The sequence below is a fragment of the Pectinophora gossypiella genome, chromosome 14, assembly GCF_024362695.1.
Source record: "Pectinophora gossypiella chromosome 14, ilPecGoss1.1, whole genome shotgun sequence".
NCBI lineage: Eukaryota > Metazoa > Arthropoda > Insecta > Lepidoptera > Gelechiidae > Pectinophora > Pectinophora gossypiella.
Window position 1 is genome coordinate 11,679,682 of NC_065417.1, and position 7,656 is coordinate 11,687,337.

Genomic DNA, 7,656 nt, shown 5'->3' on the forward strand with positions numbered 1-7,656 from the left:
CCCCGAAGGACAAGGCAAAGGGAACTATGCCCTTACAGCCAAGTCATATATATTTTTCATCATGTCGTTCACGTTCCCGTCCCATTATCATCATCATCTAGCGTTTAATTTATAATTAGGTAGGTACTTACTGTTTGTTCTGATTTTACTTTTTTTTTTACAATATACATACATACACATACATAAACTCACGCCCGTAATCCCTAATGGGGTGGGCAGAGCCACAAGTAATCAAAGACGACTTGCAGCCACTGTTGATACGATGTCGTAAGCTGGATACAATATAATGCGAACAAAACGTCTCAAAAGATGAAGGTAGGTGCACAAAACACATTTTCCTTTGAAGTTTCACATTTGAGAAGTACAATTTGTTACGGTATAATTATAGGCAGTGCCTTCTTAATTTTTCAACGAGGGAGGCAAACGACGTCACGCGAAATAAGACTTAATTTGGCTAAAGTAATGGATACTGCCCGGTTCCATTTTGTTAAACGTAAAGATAAAATTCCAGAAGTGAAAGATACAAGACGGTCTAAAGGACAGCGCATTAAATATTTCCGTTACGAGATTCAATTTAGTGCCCCGAATGAGGTAGGTGTATTTTTTTACTTTTAGCTGCTACTTTAGAATGTGTACTTAGGTAAAACTCCGTCACGTGGCGTCTCGTACAAAGAGCAAACGTACCACGGGAAGATAGACAATCTTTTATTAGCATTTCTTTGGTCCCTGCTACAATAACACCTCTAAACCAAACACAAATAAAACGCGTTTCATCTGCTACTGTTTTAATTCGTTCAAGATACCTACTTGGTACCTGCATAAAATACCTATCTGGTTTTATTTATTTTTACAACATCTACTTAATTGCTCCAAAGCTTTCTCCTGTTAAAAATAATAAATTCACGTTTGTTATGTCCATGGCGCAAATGCCTCAACTAAGTAGTCAGGATGCCTGAAGCGTTTTTTGTAATTTTTGCCTTTTTTGTTATTACTCTTTATTTGGAAGCGTCTTTTTTGTAATATTGTCGGCGGTTTATTTAAATGTTTGTAATAAGGTTGCGTCACATGATTACTTTTTGAGTTATTTTCGTGTGAAAAGTGGGTAGACTTACCTATTGTTGGTAGATAGTTCTTACCTATTATTTATTATCTATCCCTACCTGCCAATTGTATTTTTTTTGTTTTGTAATAGGAGCAAGAGTTTGTGACCTTAAAATTTGAGGGTAGAATAGAAATCGTAGTCCAAAATGAATACTTACTTACTAAGTACTCCTTTATTTTATTTTTACTGTAGCTGAAAGTTGTCTTTGATTAACTGTGGCTCTGCCCGCCCCATTACAGATTGCAAGCGTGAGTTTATTATCTATGCTATTTGATTTCTATGTTCTTCTGTCGTGTGGGTTGTGATTGGATGACCAACATCATCAATTCTGGTGTCAGGGTTAGGTATACCGTCACGGTACTATTGGGCTATCATGTAGATAGTAGCCGGGACCGTGCCCTCCGAAGCACAGATCATGTCATCATCACTTTCGGTCAATCGGGTGATCAGCTTGTAATGTCCTAACCAAACTAGGGATCACAGAGATTTTTGAGATATGTCCCCATCGGGATTCGAACCCGGGACCTTCGAGATCGTGAGCCCAACGCCCAACTACCTGGACCATGGAGGCCGTTACATTTCTATCTTTATTTATAGCTTAACCTACCAGTATGATCACTTAGATATAAGCGGTTTTAGAACTTTTTTTAAGTGAACCCATTTCTGTCGCAGAGTCATGCCGAACGAGTACGTTGAGTGAAGCCCAAACCCAACTGAACCTGGTGCCTAGAAGCTGAACCAACAAGCCGAACCCAGCCCAGCCTGTTCCTCGACATCACGGAGAGAGCCGCCTAGTTCCCAAGCCGAGTTCAGTAGTGGGTAAGTGTCCATATTGACTTCCTTTTGCTGAATCTAAATACATATATAACAGGAGAAACTGACTGACTCACTGACTGACATATCAACGCACAGCCTAAACGGCTAAACGTAGGCACTTGAAACTTGGAAGGGACGTAGCTTAGGTACCGTAGAGGTGCATTAAGAAAGGAATTCCCGCAATTCCTACGGGAACGGGAATTAGCTGGAAAATCCTTTTGTATGAAAAATCTAAACCACTTAAGTTAGACGCTTGAAATTTGGCATGCAGGTACCTTAGTAAACTTAAAGCTTAGTTGCAACAGGATATAGCAAAATTCCCACGGGAATGGGAGTTAGCGGGAAAAAAATGTTGTATGAAAAAATCTAAACTGCATAAATTAGATGGTTGAAATTTGACATGCATTCCCACACACAAATATCTCTCTTTTATAACACGCCATGCGGACGAAGTCGCGGACAAAAGCTAGTCATGGTATAACTGGAATGTAACTTGACAACGTCATGCATTCGGTGCTCCACTGCAGGTTGGTGGACAAACACCCAGCATCGAAAAAAAATAGAAAACTTTATTTTTGTACCAAAATTTAGACCCGACCGAATATCGATATCTGAAAAAAATACTAGAATAGAATAATTGTTTATTATAAAAGGTAGCCACACACACAAAAACAAGACAATAACATCACTTAAATTTTTCACAGCAATTACAAAAAAACATACTTACATGTTAATTAGAATTCTTCTTCTTATCGTGTGGGTTGTGAGGTGGAACATCAGCCTCGTCAACCCTGGTGTTAGGGTTATGAATTTATGATTGACCCGCCAAAGGCCTATGACGTGACTCATGTAACGATTACTCACTTAACGGCTTAACGTGCCTTCCGAAGCACGGATCATGTTACTTTCGGACGATCAGGTGATCAGCCTGTAAAGTCCTAACCAAAGTAGGGATCACAAAGTGATTTTTGTGATATGTCCCCACCGGAATTCGAACCCGGGGCCTCCGGGTCGTGAGTCCAACGCTCAACCACTGGACCACAGAGGCCGTTGGATTTAAATGTTCATTGGAATGATCGTAGTAAGTGGAATTTCGTGGTCTCTGCGTACCCCAACGGGAAACAGGCGTGATTTTACGTGTATGTATGTAAATGTACAATACAATAAAAAAAAAACCCACCAAATTTTATTTCTTTATTGAAAATCCCTCCTGCAACAGCCTCCGTGGTCTAGTGGTTAGAGCGTTAGTCTCACGATCTGGAGGTCCGGGTTCGATTCCCGATGGGAACATTGTCGATATCACTTTGTGAGACTGTCCTTTGTTTGGTAAGGACTTTTCAGACTTGAATCACCTGATTGTCCGAACAAAAAAAAGTAAGATGATTCCGTGCTTCGGAGGGCACGTTAAGCCGTTGGTCCCGGCTATTAGCCGTAAAAACACCTCCACCAACCCGCATTGGAGCAGCGTGGTGGAGTATGCTCCATACCCCCTCCGGTTGATTGAGGGGAGGCCTGTGCCCAGCAGTGGGACGTATATAGGCCGTTTATGTATGTATTGAAAATCCAGCCCGATTTTGTAGAAATGATCCAAGTTGTTCTAATCCGAGCCTATTCTTTCTACAGAGCCATTGGCGACGAACTCCTCATCTTAAGCTGTACAATATTCGAAGCCGAATCTGCTAGACTCTGAGCCGTTGCAAGCCGATCGCGCGTCGTGGGTCTCAGCGTCGCGGAGGCGCCCATCCGAGTCGAGTAGGTAAGTACCTGCACAGATTTCATTTTACACAATATACCTTCACCTTAACTATACTTACTACTATTCAGAGGCGGAGGACAGGAGTCCTAGTATGGCTTTGTAATAGACTACTCTGGGCGCCATCCCACTTGCGTCAGACAGAGTATTGCGGGGCGGAAGGCAAGAGGGAAACCACTGCCCAATTTTTCCCTAAAAAAGTAGCATGGAAAATATTGCACCGACAAGCGCCTGGCTCTTAAATTGATGATGATGATGACCGTCACCTTATAAGTAGTTCTTTTTTTGATGTGAATTATTGTTTGGGGCCTACAATAGGTTCGATCGCAGTGTAGTGGCCGACCAATTCTTCCAAAGGCGAAGGTGATGGAGAATAATTAAAACAGTAGTCAGTGTCCGACAAAAGTTGTAATTTTGAACTTCGTTACTTCGTTACAGAAAAAGTCTAGAGAGCGAATGACAGTCTCATTCGCAACCAGGCAGTGTTGCCATAATAATAATCAAATTCGTTCAAAAACCATTATAACTATCCTTATAATTATTATAGCGTTACGTTATAACTAAAATTAATGATATTATTTATTATAACTTTTATAATTGAAATAAAGGCGTGCGTTCCAGAACGCCACACCACCCCCCCACGGAGAAGGATAAGAGATTAACAATAATCTGAAAAATCCTTGAACTTAACCCGTCTGCCAGACCTTGTGGTGTATGGCAAGTTAGCGTTGGGTGTGGTGGTATCAGGTGCAAAAGGAACTATTGGAGCAGAAAGAGTGGGCAGTGATGTCTGCGTAGATGTAGGTCGAGTAGGTGTCATTGGAGGCTCAGAGACACGAGGTCCCAAATTGTCAACATATGCTGGTTTGATTCGATCCACACTGACTACGACGCGTTTACCCTTGAAATCTAGAGTCATTGTCTTGCCGTCACTGGCGCGTTCTATAACCTGATAGGGGCCAGTGTAAGGTGGTTGTAAAGGCCGTCTGACGGTGTCATCCCGAAGGAACACGTGGCTCGCCGATGAGAGATCCTTGAAAATGAAAGACGAAGGTTCACAATGGTGGGATGCTGGAATAGGGCGCACAGTCGACATCTTATGTCGAAGTTGCACAACGAAATCAGCTGGGTCTTCCGTGTTCACGGGCTCCGAGGCTGAAACGAGTAACTCGCCGGGCAATTTGAGGGGTTCCCCATAAAGCATTTCGGCAGCTGTAGCTTTCAGGTCTTCTTTGAAAGCAGATCGCATTCCTAGAAGAACAAACGGGAGCGAACGTACCCACGAATCGCTGTGGCACATGAGCGCGGCTTTGAGTTGGCGATGCACGCGCTCAATCATGCCATTGGCACAAGGATGGTAGGAAGTCGTCCTGATGCGCTTCGTAGCGAATTGGGACATCAATCGGCGGAAAAGATCCGACTCAAATTGAGCGCCTTGGTCGGTAGTAATAACCGATGGAACACCGAAACGGGCTACCCATTCTCTAGTAAAAGTGTCTGCCACCTCTTCGGCAGTGATCGAACGCATTGGCCAGACTTCGGGCCATCTGCTGGCTCTGTCAATAGCTGTTAAGCAATAACGGAAGTCGTTGCAAATCGGTAACGGACCAACAATGTCGATATGGACGTGTTGGAAACGGCCAGATGGAAGGTCAAAACTTCCGAGAGGAGCGGAATTGTGGCGCGAGACTTTGGTGCGTTGGCACGCTTCGCACACACGGCTCCACTGCTTGCAGTCTTTATTGACGGAGGGCCAAACATACCGTTGGGTTACGAGACGGGTGGTAGCTCGTGCACCGGGATGGCTCAAATTATGAAGCTTGTTGAAAGCAGCTTTGCGAAAAGGAGGGGTCAAATAGGGGCGAGGCTTGCCAGTAGAGACATCACATGTGACAGAGGTGTTAGTGCCGGGAATGATGATTTTAGTCAATTGCAGACTAGAACCTTGTTTGATGAGGTCGGCTAACTCTTGATCTGTCTCTTGTGACGTAGCAAGTGCCTCGAAATCTTGCTCAAGGGCAATAGCGTCGACACGTGACATCGCATCGGCAACGACGTTGTCCTCTCCTTTAATGTATTTAATATCAGTGGTGAACTGACTGATAAATGATAATTGATTCAGCTGAGCAGGTGGCAGTTTTTCCCGGCGTTGTACGAAAGCGTACAGCAACGGTTTATGGTCTGTAAATATAGTGACGTGTTGCGCCTCGAGAACGTGGCGGAAGTGTTGTACGCTTTCGTACACCGCCAGTAACTCGCGATAATACGCTGGCCACTGTGCTTGTTGGGAGGACAGTTTTTTACTAAAAAACGCAAGAGGAAACCATTCTCCGTCAACCTGCTGCTGGAGACAGGATCCAATGTGAATGCTGGAAGCATCTGTGAACAGTGCCAAGGGCGCGCCACCAATCGGATGTTGCAGCAGGGTAGCATTGGATAAACTCCTTTTACAGGCTTCAAACTGCTCCAGTAGCTCAGGTGACCATATGAATGGCTTGGCACCTTTGCCATTTGTTGCCACTACGGCGTTAATTAATGGAGCTTGAGACTGCGCGGCGTGGGGTACGAAGCGGCGGTAATAATTAACCATACCGAGGAAACGGCGCACACCCTGAACAGTTTTAGGAGGTGGGAAATCTAAAATAGCTTGCACACGGTCCTGCGGAGGGCGAGTTCCTTCAGGAGTAATATGGTAACCCAAGAACGTGACCTCACGAGCACCAAGAACACATTTGGATGGGTTAATGACCACACCATAATCCCGCAGGCGGCCGAAGAGAATCCGCAGATGTTCGCGGTGGAGAGTCTCGTCAGCAGAGTAGACTAGGATGTCGTCCACGTACGGAAAGCAGAAATCGAGACCCCGTGTGACCTCATCGATAAACCGCTGGAAGGTTTGACCAGCGTTGCGGAGACCGAAGGTCATGAAGGGAAATTCGAAGAGGCCAAACGGGGTGACGATGGCGGTCTTCGCGATATCCTCTTCAGCTACCGGGATCTGGTGGTAAGCCTTCACGAGGTCGATCGTGCTAAAGATGGTAGCACCCGTGAGGTCATGTGCAAAATCATTGATATGCCGGACTGGGTAACGGTCCGGTATAGTCCTGGCGTTTAGTGCGCGGTAGTCGCCACAAGGACGCCAAGTGTTGTCTTTTTTAATGGTCATATGCAACGGGGACGACCAAGCACTCTTGGAACGTCGTGCAATGCCCGCCTGAACCATGTCCTCGAATTCCTTTTTGGCAGCGATTAATTTTTGGGGAGCCAAGCGGCGAGGGCGGCAAGAAATGGGAGGCCCGTCTGTTGTCTTCAGGAAATGCACAGTATTGTGTTTCACAGTCCTAGGAAGACCAGCAGGGCGGGTTATATCAGGGAACTCTGCTAGCACTTGTGCGAAAGCGGAGTTCGCCAAAGCTACAGCCTTGACGCTCGGCTGCTCAGAAGTGGCAGTAGATGCAGGAGCTGAATGGTTCGTAACACCGTCAACCAACCTCTGTATTCTGCAATCAGGCAGTAAGTGATATTGAGCTAAGAAGTCGGACCCTATGATAGCTGTAGTGACGTCAGCGACGACGAACCGCCAGACAAATTTCCGCCGGAGACCAAAATTGAGCGTCAAGTGGACAGTCCCATACGTTTTAATGCTACTACCGTTAGCAGCGCTGAGCTCGTAGTCAGAGGGTTTCCTCTGGTCTGGGAGCCAGCGTCGGGGATAGCAGCATAGGTCGGATCCGGTGTCAATTAAAAATTGACGTTTAGTGACCCGGTCGGTAACGAAGAGACGGCGGCTGATAGAATCGCAATCGGTTGCCGCCGCTACTGATTGCTTGCGGGGTTTTCCGCCTTCCAGGTGCAAGGAGCTATGCACTTGAGGGCTTTAGTACCAAACTTTCGGTGGTACCAGCATAGCTTCGCGCCTGCAGACCTATTAGGCGACTGCCTGTTAGAGCGATCGGATGATAGGGCAGCAACTTGCTTGCCGAGT

At 45.5% G+C, this 7,656-nt stretch overlaps 1 long non-coding RNA gene across 2 annotated transcripts; it reads left to right on the plus strand.

The window, feature by feature from the left end:
- The first annotated feature begins 424 nt into the window (after positions 1-424).
- Positions 425-3,643, plus strand: LOC126372843 (uncharacterized). Of its 2 annotated transcripts, none has more exons than XR_007567232.1 (3): positions 425-591; positions 1,775-1,921; positions 3,542-3,643. It is a non-coding gene; the product is annotated as an uncharacterized LOC126372843 (long non-coding RNA). The 2 variants fall into 2 exon arrangements; XR_007567233.1 differs by lacking the exon at positions 425-591 and adding an exon at positions 1,255-1,350 and having other exon boundaries at positions 1,777-1,921.
- The last annotated feature ends 4,013 nt before the right edge of the window (positions 3,644-7,656 follow it).